This window comes from Athene cunicularia, assembly GCF_003259725.1.
Source record: "Athene cunicularia isolate RWA chromosome 11 unlocalized genomic scaffold, athCun1 chr11_part1, whole genome shotgun sequence".
NCBI classification, from domain to species: Eukaryota; Metazoa; Chordata; class Aves; order Strigiformes; family Strigidae; genus Athene; species Athene cunicularia.
Window position 1 is genome coordinate 12,509,375 of NW_020799113.1, and position 17,442 is coordinate 12,526,816.

General features: G+C 38.1%; 1 long non-coding RNA gene across 1 annotated transcript; it reads right to left on the minus strand.

Moving 5' to 3' along the window:
- Window positions 1-792: 792 nt before the first annotated feature.
- Window positions 793-17,188, minus strand: LOC113484437. The gene is made up of 3 exons (XR_003399222.1): window positions 17,102-17,188; window positions 6,717-6,853; window positions 793-885 (listed from the first exon to the last, which is right to left on the minus strand). It is a non-coding gene; the product is annotated as an uncharacterized LOC113484437 (long non-coding RNA).
- Window positions 17,189-17,442: the final 254 nt, after the last annotated feature.

Genomic DNA, 17,442 nt, shown 5'->3' on the forward strand with positions numbered 1-17,442 from the left:
TTCCTCAGCCCAAGGTGCTGAAGACAGGCAGCACGCTAACTGGCACTCAGCATAAAAATGCCAAGTGACTTGGGCTAGCCTTAAGTTGCAGATTTGATTGCAAGAGGTCTGCCTTCATGTTTTCTGTACTTCTAGTCCCAAGCTTTCTGCCCTTAAATAAAAATACTGTTAGTGTTTATAGAATTTCCACAGTTTATTTTATCAGCCTCTCCTGTGTGTTCTCTCTGGTATAGAAAAGAAAAAAAAAAAAAGCCATATATTGTCTTCTAGTCACTAGTTGGTCCTCCTTTAAGGACCTTGTAAGACATTTTTTGTGTATTGTTTCCCTGCATATGTGGGCAGCTTTACTACTTCATCCCCCTCAGGACCACTTAACAACATCAGCAAAGCAATTAAGTGTAGTTTTCAGGAAAATGCCAGAGGCATTACACTGTCTGGATGGGAGTCTCAACCCAATTATTTTCAGCTAGTTGTGAACTGTGGAAAGTGGACTTTACTTCATTATAACTTCAGTTCCCACTGATTAAAAGTCTAGTGTGTTACAGACGGTAGGAAAAATGAAACAATTAAACTTTCCATCAATAAAATTGCTGCATATTCTTCAACATAGGGGTTTACTTCTCTCCAGAGAAGTGATTAAAATGAACTGATTGAACTATAATTTGATTGACTGAAGAGCTGCAATCCATTGCACTAAAGCTTAAATTCCATCTTATTGCTCTATTTAACTCTGAATATAAAAAATTACTGGCGGTCTTGCAAACCCCTTATGCAGTCATCCAGCTGAAATTTCTTGCTGCTCAAAGGCTGCGGTAGGTTCTGTTCTTTCTCTGCTGTCTGTGCATGATTCACAATGGATTGATGCTGGAAAAGAAACGATGACACCTAAGAAATTACATTAATATAGCTTTAAAAAAAATTAGAAAAGGCCTGTAACATTATCAGGTATCTGGTACCTATTACATAATCATGTGGGAATTCTAAACTCAACCACAGATAAAGTTAACCCAAGAGACTGGAAAGAATAATTGTCAGGTTATATACAGTTGTTGCAGCAAAAATTAGCATATTCTCCTCACAAAAAAAATGCAGTTGTGATGCACCTTCCTACTGCAGAGCTGTCTTCAGCAAGGCATGAGAGGCACTGGTTTGTAGACATGCGTACGTATGCCTCTTTCCTTCTAGGAGACACTGGGGAGGCACATTTAGTCCAGTCTCAAGTGTAAGCTGAGCTGGCTATGAATCAGGATCCTGGATCCTGGTCCCAAGACTGCTTATTTGGTCTTGGGGCAAGTTTCTAAGGTTTGCTTAGTCTACGAGGCCTTCATCTCCACAGATAAAGTGTGATACCAGAGCCAGGGACTCCTACTGCACAGTGAAGTCTAATGAAAGCCAATTAAGAAACAACGAGCTGCTTACTTCTGCTACTATGATGTTTTGATACAGAAAACACCTAGAATATCATTCCCCCTCTGCAAACGTAATTGAAATGCTGTTTCCTATTATGAGGTTACCACTCTCTTGTATGGTACCTGCTTTCTTTATTCCCACCTTATATTTTGAAATAAAACACAGTATTTGACTTAGAGCTGCACCACAGTAACACTGAGTAAATTGGTAATTAAATGAATTGGGCTGGGTAAGATGTGCAGATAAAGATGGCCAACAGCTAGCTTAAATACTTAAAGCACTTCCTGTAACAGGCAGCTCAAACTCCAAATGAAGTCAACAGATGTTTTTCCATTAACATCACCAAGAACCAGGGCATGTACTCCTTGGGCTATAATATTTACTAGTGAGCTCAGTTTGCTGTTGAGCTTTGCACTTCTGGCTGTGACTGATCTACGAGGCTGGCTTCATAGCTAATCAGGCCATATATGTGATTTGTATCAGCTCCAATCCTTGGACATTGACAATCCCAGTTTTACAGGGATTTCTGACCACAGCCAAGGGTTACTAATTCACTAAGTTCTTTGGTCTTATTGTTTAAGCATAGGGCGTACCACAATTCTTCGTATTTGTTCGCCAAAAACTACCAAGACTGTACTGGAGTCACTTAGGCAGTATTGATCTGATAAAATGCTGCCTCCATCTAATTTAGAAGGAACACCTTTGACAAATTATATTAGGCATTTAATGATAGTCTTGCATTATTGCTCTTTTCTTTTGTTTCCTCTTTCATTTTGATTGCCAGTTATTATAAACCTTATCCTCTACTCCACCTCACCATGTGTAACTTTGAATAAAGATGTGCAGCAACAACAGTACAGTAGCACTTCAAAGGGAGACAAGGGCAAACACAGAAGCACAGACTTGTAGGTGTCTCTGGAGGCTGCAGGATGTTTGCTACAATCCCTGAGCCCAGCTTTATATACACACACCAGAGGCACCTATGGCCCCAAACAGCTTAAATGCCTACATAATGCCTATTTAATCTTTCCGTTCTTAGACAAAGTCTCTCAATTATAACACCATCTTTGTCTGCATAAAAGCTGCAGAAGAAGAAGAAGCAAAAAGACAAACCCCAAATGTGAAACTAGCCTTGAGACTTCTGTAATTCCTAAATGAGAAAGTGGCAGGGATCCTGTGAACCATTGATTCATCTGTCACAGCACTCCTACATCTGTGGCAGCAAGCAGAGCCTCGGAAGGGTTTTTTGTCACGCTGACATAAGTCACAAGAAATCTGGGGAGTGTGCAAACAACGTCAAGAAGAGGGCAGGACCTTCTTCCAAGCCCAGCCTGTGCAGACACATGAAGGAGGAGGAGCAGGCATCTGGTGACCCAAGCAATTGCTTAATGTGGTTCCCCAGAAAAGCATCAGCGACTGTATGGACAGGAACTTGCCAGCAGTTCCACCAGACCATGCTGGACTGGCACATCAGGGAAAGAGTGAAGACAGAGGGAAGCCAGATCAGTTTTCTGTATGTGTGGGTCTCCTGGCAGATGCACAGGAATAACCATACACAACTACCAAAAAGAACATAATTTTGCTATGGATGCTGCAAATCACACAAGTGACTTCTCTATCCCTATCCTGTTAGGAAGTCGCATCCGTATTTTCTGTTTTACAACAGCAAGTTAATTTCAAAATCTCTAATTAAAACTATATAAAAATGTATTAGCCCACAGATCTGTGTTTGAAAAATACAGCACTTTAAAAATTGAGAATTACAGTATCTCTGTAAGAAATGAGATTACTGCAATTTCTTCATTAGGTTATAGTTTCACTATTTAAGAAAACATTATTTAAAAGTCACAGTGTTATCTGTTTATTCCGCACTGTTAAAACCCCAACAAAGCATAAGCATACACTTGAATACTTCCTCCTAGCAACCAAGGTCTTTCATCAGAAAAGCAGCATATTTGCCTTTTTTCTATACCTCGTATTAAGTCAGATTTCTAGTTTGCAACTCCTCCAGCCATTCATGGAATAACCACCAAATTCCTGGAATATAATTTTAGGTGAATGTCTAAGCCAGTGATTAAGCCATCTCTGTTCATTTTCTAAAAAAAACATTAATTGAGGTTTTTTTCAAAAATACCACAAGTAACAAGAGTGTCCTCACCTTTAACATTAGGGGAAAACCATCTCTCAAGCTCCCCCAAATGACTTTGGGCCAAAATTCCACCTTGGATACATCGGAATCCCTATTTGAATGCATGTGTCACCACTATTTACATGTAACACTATGATCACAGGGCCAGATTTCCAGAATTCTTGGATCCCTTACTGTCACTGACAGAAATATCAAGAAATTAATTTTAGGCACTTAGCTTCTTTACATTTAATAACCTGCTGCATGACTTAACTCTTCAAATTACCAGCAGCATTTTACAAAGTGCTGAGTTTCTGCAATTGCTACTGCAGGGAGTACTAAACACAGATACTAGTACTCCCTTGGGACTTAGCTCTGTCTTTAAAGGCTCAGATAGTGGTGATGTTTTTACTGAAGAAACAGGGGGTTTTGGATCTCTTAAGACCTTTGCAGGATGCTTGGGGTTCCAAAAATAAAAACTCAAACCAGAAAATACTTGCACTAACAGTATCCTCTCCCTCTCTACATCTGTTCTTTTCTTACATAAGGGTAGGTTCTCCTTTCTTTCTTTTCTTATCAGAGACAGACCTATGGTCTCCTTGCTAACTCTTCAAGAAAAACAGAGAGGCAACTGGAAAACGTGTCTTCCACAACAGCTAAGTGAGAGGATGTGTCCTTCTCGACAGTTACAGTGTGGTCAAAGAGCCAATTCCCCCTCCCTTTTCCCAAAAGAGTTCGCAGACAACTGTCCAGAAAAGTACACGGTCTCCCCACCAGTTCTGCTAACAGCAGGATATACTGCAGCGCTCTGGACTGCTGCTGCCGTGTCATTTCAGTGCCTCCGAGGTCAGCTGAGTGTATTAAATTAACACTGTTCCCAGGCAAAGCAAAATGTCTGCGAACAGAATGGCGCAGCATAATAATGGGATACAAGGGATAGATACGTGTCTAAATATTAAACGGTTGGAAGGAGTGGGGAGCATTGACGTTATTCTGACTTACGTGACAGTGCCAAATGTATATTATCACACAGATCTCCCAGCAGATCATGGGTCTGTTCACCACCACTTAACATTTTCATACTTATTTCAGTATTTTTGCATTTGCTTCATCCTTAATAATTTATTTATGAGTTTAGGATTATTAACAATTTGAAGCTTCATTACAAACTACCCTGGGGGAATCTCACCTGCCTCGTCCCATTAAATTATTATTCCCAAATATCTAATTTACATTTAATAAGACATCAATTGAACATCAATAAAATAATAATGAATTAATAAACTACAGCTTCCTAGAAATACTAGTAGCTTAAATATGTAAGCAAACACTGTGCACAGTCTGCAGATCAGCCATCAAACCTCTCCAAGAATATTTGCCGGAATCATTTTGTATTTAGAATATGACAATAAGACATAAAAATATTGCTATGGTAATCAACTAATTGCTGTGATAATTGTGAACCATACCAACCTGCGAACCTCTAAGGCAGAGCTGGGAAGTAACCAAGAGTTCTGTGTAAGTAAGAAGGCTGTCGCAGAACACTGTAAATGCCTAAGGAACTCCATGTTTCCATGAAATGAAATGGCAAAAGACCTTTGCTTTGGGTAAATACTTATTTTTTTACTTTGACATGATCTCTTAAACTGAAATGCTTTAGTTTTCTATACAGAAAGTTAAAATGCAACTTTTTTTAAACTGACCTGAACTTCTGCCTAAGAACATTAAAATAGCATAGTTCAACATGGCTGGTTGGATGTTCTGTTTTAACAAAAATACCAACCCAAGGACAAGCTTTGGCAAGTATTTCTATCCAGAAGGAAGTGGCATTATTCCGGTAAAGGCCCTAATCCTATTTCACCCTATGGCTCCACAGTGCTCTTTACCACTAACTGGGAACCACTTCCATGTGCATGTCCTAGGCTCATGCAAAGTCCACATGAGGCTTAAAGGAGGAAGGGGAAGCACAAGAGTCAGAATTTTCATTCTGCATTTTTTTTTCTTCACTTCAAGTTCTTACTATGTACTTTCTTTTGTGGTTCAAATTTTATTGGGGCTTGAAAAAGAGCCTTAGACAGAAAATATGACCATACTGTCAGTAGCATGCTGCTCTGTCCCAGTCCACTAAGAATCACTTATCCAGTTCTTCAAAACGATCCCACTGAAGTCAGTGGAACTCACTCAGCCCCTCACTTCAGTAGGATTTATATGAGGGTTTTAAACGCCCATCTGTGGAACTAAAGCCAAAATACAATATTATCCTTCTATGACAGTCTGATATTTTTTAACATTCACCACTCCTCCTCCTTTTCATCCACATTACATTGCTTTTTTAACTGCTCATGTCAACTGGATATCTCCATTACACAAGGCCAACTGTCCTCAGGTAGGCAACATGGGTTCACACAAACATTACAATTCCATCTGAAACCTTAATGCTGCTTGGGATGCTTACAAGTGCACCAAGATGTGCCACTCAAACCTTAACATAGAGAGGTTTCAGTTTAACATTTTTTAAAATGTTAAGATCTAAAGGGGCCATCAAACATTCTGGTCAGAACTTCTACCGTCAGATTTTTTCTCTGTTACCTCTACATCAATACCCATACTTCCTAGCTGACTAAAACACACCCTCCTGAAATACTTCCAGTCTTAATCTCTAAATGGAAAATCCATCATCTTCTCTCAGCAGTTTACACTAACATTTATTACCTCACACTTAAAAAGCTCATCTCAATTGAGCTTGGCAGGCTGTCACTCCCACTCACTGACTTCTACTTCCCTTTGCTACACAGCGCTTTGGCAGTCCGTTTTCTGGTCCCATGGAGGTGCTGGTACCCTACAACCTGGATGAGCTGGACTCAGAGGTATGAGCAATTCTACCATTCAGAAACATGCAAGCAATCGCACACATACATTCATGCCCTTGGCATGTCTTTTTACCATGAAGGATTCATCAAAGTCCAGAATCAAGGATATCTCCTATGTTGCTCCTGAGAAGATCCAAATACATTCCTCTTTGGGGCACTCTCATAAGGAAACGATGACTAGTTTAACACAGAAAGCACTTGCCCACAGCTTTGAGGGATGGTTCTAATTTTAGGGCAACCCACTTACCAGATTTTCCATTTCCTTCCATTTAACCACACTCAAGTTTTGAAAGAAAAATATCACTCACCTCTCTTTTTAAAAAATTTCCACTATGGACTAGTTTCACTGCCCTCACTCAAACAAACTACTTGCTGACTTGAACAGGTATTTTTCTTGAGTAAGAAAGAATAAAGTCTTCAGTTTCTGCCTTCTTTGCAATGAATCCTGTGAAAATCAAAATAAATAATGTACACCAATTCACCTTAAGTGAGTCCAGAAACAGTCCCCCAGTGTGGTAGCTATCAGTTTGTCTCCAGCGAGACCTCTTCTGTAAACATGACAATGAATAATCATCAGTATCTTACTCCTCTCTAATGTGTGACAAACCCTTGATTGTAGCTACTACATTATGAACCTATTCAGAGAATTCTACATGGCTAAAGCCACGTTCTCCTCTGGACCTCAGAGACAGTATTAAAACCCTGCTTAGGAAAATCCCTCAGAAACATCTGCTGATGTTCTCCCTAACTAAGGAATGCTCTGTTCTAGAGAGAGCACAGGCATCCTGCAAAAGTTGATACACCACTGAAAAGGAAAATATTTCACCTGAAAAGTCCACCTCTCATTAAGGTCTGAAAAACTATTCAGATTTCTCTTACCTTAGCCACCTCTAGGATCCTGCAAAGTTCATCCATCCTTAGTTAGTTCCTGACCACTGAGGCTGACAGAACAATGCTAACACAGGATCACAAATTATGACTGTGTAACAGAAAAATGAACTAGAAACCACCCACTAAGGCACTGTACCACCAGCATCTATTACTGCACCACAAGCAGAGCTGTAACATTTTAATTTTGTATGTATAGCATTTATGGGCACCCTTTGGGGATAAATATAACTCTACATGCTTCTGCAGTCAGCTAGGAAGAATGTCTATGGAGGTACCCCAAGAAGGGAACAACAGGGCAGATCCAGGTTTGTGCCAAGCAATGAATGACTCTTTACGTGTAGGTAACATGAATGAATTCTTACATCATAATTACCAGAAAATTAATGTAACTGCTTCTCAAGAGAATGACTGGAGAACACTGTTATCTTTTGCAGGTATGCAGACATGAGCTAAAGCTAAGTACATGTAAGAGGTAATGATACATATTAAGATAGCATATTTGGTTTAGACTTCTTTTGGAATATGTAGTGCCTTATTGATAGACAACATCTTACAACATTATCTATGTGGAAAGTAATGCCTGGCAATTTATCAATTCTTAATAAAGCTCTGTGTTTCTAAGTATTACTGTTGACATGGCTCTCGATTTTGATTCAGCTGATTTTTGTCTAGTGCTCAGCAGTGTGGCTCATCCATGTTTCCCCAGCTCCCTCAGGATTTGCAAATACAAATTCCTACCTGATGAGCCTGTTAAAAAATTAAGAACTGCATATGCAGCACTGTCCTTGTCTGTCCCCAGTCTGACCATGAAACTAACACTGGTTCAAGATGCTAGGAAGGCACGTGTGTGTACTAAAAGCAGAGGTTCCCAGATGAACGTTGCATTATCCATAAGCAAGTTACACTTATTCTAAAACCATTCTGTCAAGGTGATACTACTACACTTAATTAAGCCTATATGTGCCATGCAGGGAAAGAATTTTCAGAGAATGGCATCTGTAAAGGCAAGTTTCTTCAGAACTTCACAGCCACATGGTGATGAAGCAAAAAACCTGTAGATTTAAAACACCTCTCTGACAAAACTTAAGCCTGTTTTGTACCTGTACAATAATTACTTGAGATGATTCCAAAGCATGACTCTATTTCAAGCAGAGTTTAATTATGTCACACACCTCAATTGTCAAGAGCTGTTGTAAGCAATTCTGATACACAGTAACACAATTCTCAGTTATATCCTTAGACAACAGTTCCCTTTTTGGGTAACTCTTACTGACATCATGTCAGGTACTCCATAAGCCACGTTCCTCAGCTGTGGGAGCTCAGCTGCTTTCCACTGATTTAGTTAACTGTGGGGATTGGGTCTCATGTGATTTTGAGTTCAACAAGAGTGTTCTGAAAAAGGATATTTAAACTATTTACAATTCTTGTTGCAGCTTAAATCCTGTATAGTATTTTTGATGAAGCTTTATGACTCAAAAAATCCACAGTCTAAATAAAGGACTGCTAAAAAACCTCTGATTTGCCACAAAAATTGATCTTCCATTGCCCAATTCCATTCCTAATGAGAGACAATTCAGAAACCTACAGGAACATGCTTTATTGATTCATTCACAAGTCGCTAAAGCCTGCTGCCTATGTTCCCTCCAATAAGACTAACCACATAGTGCTCCTCATGTACTGAATTGCAGGAAAGATGATGACCCCAGATCTGTTCTGCTGGAAGTCCAGTGAGACTGAACATACCCAATAAATGTAAACACAGTAGCCACAAAGTTAATGATAAATGTGTGTAGGAGACAAAGAGACTTACATTTCCTCTTTATTATCCCTTCAGTTGAGCCACTGCCTTCTCTGTCATTTATTTACCCAGGACAGTTGGGCCCAGATGCATACCTGTTTTTTCATGGAGGTACTTGTTTTTCTCGATTTTGCAGATGGATTAAATAAGCCAGGAGGAGGCCAACCTACATGTGTGAGGTCACACAGTGAACTGTAATCTACACTGCAGCAGATGCCTGAATCCATTCAGGTTCAAGACCTAATTTGGCATAAACCTGGTGTGTAGCTGTACTGCACTGTATATTTCATAAACATATCTTTCAATAATGTCCTGTGCTTCTTATGAAAGCAGTAACAAGCAGTAAGAACAACAGAGCCTATATTGGGCAAGCTTTCCTATTAAATTCCACTAATGCATCTCAGCTGTGACCTGTAGTAATTTTGGTAACTTAATAAGGCCGACTGCCCCATAAGAATCTGTGATGATGTACTGTCTACCTGCAAGATACAAAGAAGTATGAGGGAGTAACTAGATACCAATATCATCTTGCAGTCGGAACAAAAGTGAATTTAAACAGATGTAAGAAAATGCAGGAAGAGAAAACATAGTTTCAAGAATAAGAAAATCTGCTTCATATAATCCTACAGGTATTTTCATGTATCACCATTTCAACAATCATTTCCAACTCAAAATGTTACACCTGCTTGTCCTGCTTAAGGGAATATGCTGCACTCTGATTTAGTATCAGGCTTTACAGTAACTACAGTAACTACAATTATTCCCATAGAAATACTTTGAAGTATGGTGTTTTCTCAGATTCACCCAGGTTCTGACGGAAACCCCGTATTCTGTCTTCTACCTTATGACACAGTAGGGTTTAGAAAGCCCAATTCTCTTAAGTCATTCTAATACTTGTCTTCCTTTACATATGTTTTTGGTAAGTGTGCACAGACCCAGTCAAGCATAACACTCTCTACTGCAAAACTCATCTGTTCACTTGTATTATGATTTCAGTCCCTTAGTGGCTTTAGTATGCCACTATGCAGAGAACAGCTTCAGAAAGCAGACTCTGCTCTCAGGTAGCTGTTACTTGGATAAATAACATAACAAGCAATTTACTGGTGCATAGATGAATTAAAAGATTTTTTTAATGCTCTTTAATATTTCCCTTAATTCTAAAATCAGCCAAAACCCCAGCATAAAAATCACTTTTCCTTTAGAATTGTCTCTCAGCAGGGCAGTGCGCACTGCCAAGTTATCGCTTTGTGCCATGCCGTATGTTCAAAGCCATCAGTATTCAATGTGCTAAGAAGTGACACTAAATCCCACAATCAGAAATAAAAATGAAAGTTTCAAAAAGATTTCAGAATTTAGATGAATATAAATAGCTGCTTTGAAGATGGAAAGCATTTTACAGATTTACATTTTAGTCTGTTTTGAATGGATAAATAGACAAAAACACGTTTTATAAAGGAACAATAACATTTCCCGTTTAACACTCTTCACAGTTAGATCGTAAGAAATACTAGGAGCCACAGAAAGAATTATTTATATTCGCTGTACAAAAAGCTCATGTTTCACTTCTGCTTATTACCTGAGCTCCTGAAAAGCATCTCATTTTATAACCTTAACAACTATTAATGTAAGCCACAAGCTCTCTGCAAATGTACATTCCCACCATCATTCACACTACCATCTTTCCCACCCAACTACAAGGAACCAAAACAATCAGGGCATTATTATTCTTCAGTCAAGAGATTCAGAAGGTTTGTCAAAGGTTTTCTTTTCTTCTGAAAGACACATCTAATGTTGCCAAAGCATTCACACACATTTAGAATTAAAAATGTCGAGAGCTCTGAAAGGAAAATTAATTGGAAAGATTCAGTCTCTAACACTGCTTCCTGTCACTTCACTCCTAACGAGTGAAGTGTTTTTATAGTTTCTGTGTTCTCCTTTAGTGCTGTGTAATTTCATTTCCAAATCCCCCAAGAGCTCTGTGACAAACCTCCAGGTGTATCCAAGATGTAAAGGTCAGAGCTGAAGATGAGGATGGGGTGTGCAGAAGACAAGTCTCAGAATCTCTTGCTTCAAATCCGTCACTGACACAGAAACCAGGGATAATAAAGGACAATGGATAGTCTCTTAAAGGAAAAATCAACCCTGGTGGGAACTTCCTAAGGAAAAATCAACCTTGGTTGGAAGCTCATAAAGATCCTAGAGTAACTACCAGCAGAATCCAAGTGACATTCCTTAAGCCAACAGAAGACGACAGCTTTCCCAGAGATCTGCATGGAAATCAAACAGACTTCCAAATTTCTTGAACAAAAAATCTTACACTGGGAAGACCAGACAAAGTGGCTTGTGCACTTGGCTCATGTACAACACTTGGTATATACGGAAATCCTCCTGCATTCCTCCCTACCCCATCCTCCAAAGACATCTTTCCTCAGCCACCTTTTTCACTGCCCTCACACCAGCCTCCAAATTCCTGACAAGACACTGTTATTTTGGTCTAGATATTATAGACCTTCCCTGTGCTGGCTGGTTCCATTACTGTTAAAGAAATGTCAGCCAATCTTTATCTTAGGGTTCCCTAACAACTTTATTTTTTATTGGTCATTTAACATAATCACTTCTTAAGAACAACTGTACTACTAGTTAATGGAATAGGTATTCTAACTAGTAAAAAATCTATAAAGAGAAAAACCAGTATCCTGCCAGATATATGTAGGGGGTGTACCTTCCAACATCATAAATTCCCTTTTGGGGACCTGAAAGAATTCTCTGTTGCTTTTGCATGATGTGCTTCAGTTTTACCTTATTTGTTATTCTGTATTTAATCAAGTTCTTCCATAGTATCTTCCATGATCACCATTATGCTAATCTCTTCACTAGACATGCAAATATATAAACATTTGTGTGCCAAATTATTAAGGTTCTGCTTATAATGTTATGCCCTTATTTACTATCTATATTTTATGTCTTATGGATTTCTAAAGATTTAAATTTATATCAGTGCTGTCACATATCTGCAAGCAGAGACAGTTTTATGAGCACTAAAAAAGCTGCAACACACAGCCACTAAATACTAATGACATAAATGTTATCCACTAATGGTCTCAATTTTTATTACAATGCAAAACTTCAATATATTGTAATTACCATTGCTCTCAGACTGAACCATACACACTGTATAACGCCAACTTCCATCCCCATAGCATAAAATGGCATTATTTGTTGTATATAGTTCAGCCCTGTACTGCAGATGTTGACTGAATGCTCAAGTCAGCAGCTGTAGCTAAAATTCACTCTATTTACAGTGTCTTACTCTTAACTAATACCCTAAATTGTCAGATATGCCAATGCATTAGACATTTTTCAAACCCTACTGCACTAATAGCATGTAAGTGCAGCACATGTCTTCTTGTACCTGTCAACAGCCCAGTAACTTTGCAAAGGTAAAATGTCAAAAAAGGAAGTTATCTTCTTACGCTTCCACGTTAAAAAATCTTTAGTGAGCGATTTTTCTAAAATATTGCAATACAAAAGTGTACTGAACAGAATTTACTCACTTGGAACAGAGTTTCTATTTTACCTTTTTAATGTTAAATTCTTCTAATTCATAATTAGAACAATGTCTCTTTTTATTTCAGCTAGCAAAGAGACAAAAGCTTGCTCTTAGGGCTTTGAGACAATGGAAACCTCAATGTTGTCCATAAAACTGAACAAAAAAAAGCATATGGCAAAAATCCCTCATACATTAATTGGGGAGCAGTAGGGTTAATTTAATTTCATCTATGCATTTTACTTGCCAGAAACTTTTACCAAAAAGAGAGAGCTATGTTCAGCTCTCAGACTTTCTCATGGTTATCTCACATAAAATAAGCCCAGTTATATTCCCTTCCATTGACTTCAAACTCCAGAAAGCTGGAAGTTTTGTTTGAAACAGGAGACATTTTTCCTATTTCCATGCAGCTGTGTAGTCATTTACATAAGGAAAACACTGGAGACAAACTAGGTGTCAGACTTGGTAGCATTTTACATGCATTTTCTGACACAAGGCAGACAACAGAAACGTGCACACAAAATATTTTCCTTCAAGGGCTGGCTAGTGAGAACTCCAAAAACTAGAAGACATTAGTGTAATTATTACAGAGTTACCAAATACTTCTTGTCCTTACTTAACCTGAAAGCAGTATTTTCTTTAAACATTCTTACTCAGCTTCCATAAATCTAAACATACATGACTGACTATGGAAGAATGAAGTAAAACATATAGAAAGTAACACCAAAAGCTTACAACTGGGAATACTGATATGGTATTGCCTTTCTTCATCTTCCTTTCTCTGCCAATAATCTTGAACATGACAAGTGCTTTCTAAGGTAATCTGAACCCATTTCAGGGTTCTAATATTTTGACTAAGTAGGTTTTATCAAGGATCCCAGTTAACTGTGTCTGTTCTACAATTAAAACAATAAAATACTCCAACTGAAAATTATATAGCTGTTTAATTTCAGAATACAGGATTTCTAAAAAGAACAAATTCTTTACTTTAAATATCTGTAAGAAAATACAGCTTTTCTGAATAAGTATTCTATCTGATTTTCTCAACCAGAATGTAAAATAATAGCTCATTTCTGCAATTCAAAATGTTGGGTTTTTTTCCTTTTTAATCCTCTCTACACATCTTAAAACTTGAAACAAACCAGACTGATTTCACTAACACAGAAATGAAGTATTTGAGTACATGAAAAGCATTTAATTTTTTAATGAATTCCCTGTTTCTCCTGAAGAAACTGTTGGGAAACTATAACCCATTCTGGGGAGTATTTTTGAATTCTGAAATGCCATCTTTGACAACCTGCATCGTTCACTGAAATTCTTTCTCCCTGCTTAACAATCACATTGTAACAAAAAAGGAAATGAGCTCTTTTAAATAAGACCTTGGACAAAATCTGAAGCATATCAACTTGAAAGAAAATGTCAACTTTGTTTAAGATTGTAAGTGTAATGCCTCCAAGGGAAGAGTAGCAATAGGTCACAGGTCTGCTAACACCAAGCTTTTTTTTTTTTTTTTTTTTTTTTTTTTTTTTTTTTGGTGGGTTGTTTTCTTTCTTTTATCCCCACTGACTTGGGGTTCACAAGTTTGCCAGTATAACCCTCTATGAAACAACTTTGGTGAAGTCCCTAATTTAGGAAAGCAGCTGCCCTAGAAATGCCGTAATGTCAGAGAGGTATCTGCAGAGGCCAAGTCAGAGGGTGTCTGCATGAGAGTGCTCCCCAGCTCCTAATCCAGGTGTCTTAGATACCCGAGTTAGATGGTCTGAATCCAGCCCAGGATCTAAACTGTCCTCCCCTAAAAATCCTAAGTGAATCATTTCTGTGAGTAAGAATTTCTATTTCAGCCTAAAACGTGTATGTTCACTAGGGGCACTGAAAGAGTACACAGGTAACAGCGCAACTGCCACCCAGAATCAGAATTACAAAGGTCTCCACAGATATTACGTGCATCCATGTAGCATGGTGTCTGGTGGGTTTCTGAACTCACAGACTTGGCTGCTTTCTCTGGACACCGTTCCCACCCTGTTGGCTCAAGTCTCTTCTACAGTAAAAACAATGAGCTCTTGTGGAACATCCCTCTACCTGGTTACACACAGTGAAACCATGGTCCTTCACTGAAACAATATAAAACCCATGGGAAACAAGAGCCTTTCTGTACACTTCAATGGGTGGTTGATCAAACCCTAAACTATAAGCCTCTTGACTCCATTGCTTGCTTCGAATATTTGGCTATAGATAGCTTTGTTTTCACAGGTAAAGACACTACTTAAAAAGAACTCTAGGAAGGATGGTTGGCTGTATTTGCATTCCCTCCAAAGGGAATGGGGTGGAATATTTACACCTAAGGCAATGGTTTTTTAAGGGTGTTCTTCTTATAAAAATACAATGAAACAGCTATAATATCGGTGAGGTTTGGACTTTTGTCTTGTAACCCTGCAGATAAATAGCTTCAACCTTTAAAAGAAATTGCAGTATGAATGTCTATTTTATTCCAGAGTTGTGTCTGAGCAGACTATTAGTAGAATACTGATAAATGCTACAATAGCTATGTTTTCCACCCCTTCTGCTTTTATGCCATTGCCAATACCTATCCCTCCCCTGGTGCTGTCAGCTGTTGGCCTGTCTCATAATTCTCAGGGTAACAGCATTAGAAGAAAAAGAAATTAAGTTCAAATAAAACTGCCAGGTAAAATTCAACACTACAAGATTATGGACAGAACTGTTTTTTGAAGCAGACACATATATGCAGAGTTATACCACTAATGACCTACAAAGAACTCACATATTAAAATTTAATTACTATTATTATTAAAGAGAAGGGAAAAGATACTAAAGCAATTTTTCTTTTTCTAGTAGCTCTGCGATTTTTAATGTCAAGTAATAAGTAACTTCATCTTCTCTACACGCTTCCCGATGTCCGTGTTTGTAGCACCATACACTGCACCATGTTTGCATAGAATCAACAGGTGTTATGAAATCTTTGTAAAATGTGTGTGTGGCTAGTAGGACTTTTAACCAGTCCTTTGCAAATCTCACTAGGCATTCTTAGGCACACAGTTGCACTTGTACAATTCCCTTCTCTGTGTTTGCTCTTGTGAAGTAAATCTAAAAAGATAAGGAACTGCAACTGTTGGTACTGTGAGTTAAAATAAAAATCAGTGAGATTACGGAGAAGAACATGCAATATAAAGACTACACAACAATTACAAAGAAATCCAAAAAGCCAGTAAGAATAGCCAAGTACTTGATTATGATATCAACAGCTTTAAATGATTAGTGTAGAATTGTTTAGGTGGCTTTGTGAAGCAAAGTTGTTTGACATGTAACGGAGACATTATCCATGCTGTAACTTATGTCATGTACCTTAGAACTGCAGTCAAATGCTTCATTTGGATTGCAGCAACTGCTATTGCCATCAGAAACAGTCAGCTCCTTAACTGGCTGTTTCAAGGAAGCCAAATAATTAAGTGCCAGAGAACAAATACATTTTTTGTTCCCCAAAGCAATGTCTCAGTGAGTTAGAGGAAACAGCTATGTTCCAGAGAAGCTTATAAGTCTGTAACCGATGTTTCATTTGCTTTGAAAATTCGCATTTTCTATAGCTCCCAGACAATTAGGGTTGGAGCAAAAAAAGCACATGTAAAAGACACTAAGAGGAACAACAATCTTTTTTTCTCATAAATACCTAAATAAATTTGGGAAAGATTAGAAACATTTAGATGTTTGTCCAGTCTTAACACAATTCAATCCAGCAACATGCTCGAGCATATCCACAGTTAAAAGTAACAGTTTTACTGAATAATAAATATTTACCTTTTAAGATCATGGTGGTAAGTACTGTTGAAACATGCACACATGCATCTTAGGAATAGCTAACATTTGTTCATGGGTGGAAAGCTGTCTTGGTGAAGACAAACAAACTTATAAAAATGCTGTAATAAAACTAACAAAAAAACTTTGAATGCAGTATGTGTGAAGCAGGGTACTCAAGGAAAATAAGAAAGCATGTGGCATCTTAGCTTTCAGGAAAGCTGAGTCAGCTGTGGCTCTCTTAGCTGGAAGCCCAGACAACAACAGACATCAGAGGAAATCCTGCATGTCTGCACACCAAAAGAAATCTGACTAGTGGGAATTTCAGTGCACAAACAACAAAGAAATAGACCCTATAATTGTATTAAAATGCTATTATGGGACTGAAAAAAAATTAGCAATGCAAATGGCTGAATGCCAGTGAATGCAAAAAGCAGTCATGGTGAAGCAGGTAATCTAAGTGTATCTGGGAAGGCAGGCAAAACCAACAAATGGTACATAAAGCTGATGGAAATAGTGGGGACTGGCAGTTAAGATGAAGACGAAACAGAAAGAAGTGGAAACATTTATCAGGAGACACATGATTTGTAAACATATCCCAACATTTATACAAGGCAAGGACTTCTCAACTATTTTCTTTGTGTACTTACCCATAGTTTTAGAGACCGACAGTTTTGGAGATTACATCATATGCATATTAGTCTTCCAACATACTCAAACCTTTTTTTGACTTTTCCTGAATAAGAAGAGGTATGTTTATATAATTTACTCTGATTCACTGTAATTCACAATCTTTGTCATCATATCAAATTCCTTAAAGATGTTTCCCATAGCAAAACTATTTCAATTAACAGAGATTAAACAAACGCATTTTGTAACTGTAATGGGTCATCCACAAACTGTATTTTAAATGATTAGAAATTTTCAGTTTCTCTTACAGAAGTCAGAGACACAGCACTTTTCACATCCCATTGATACCTCACATTGATAT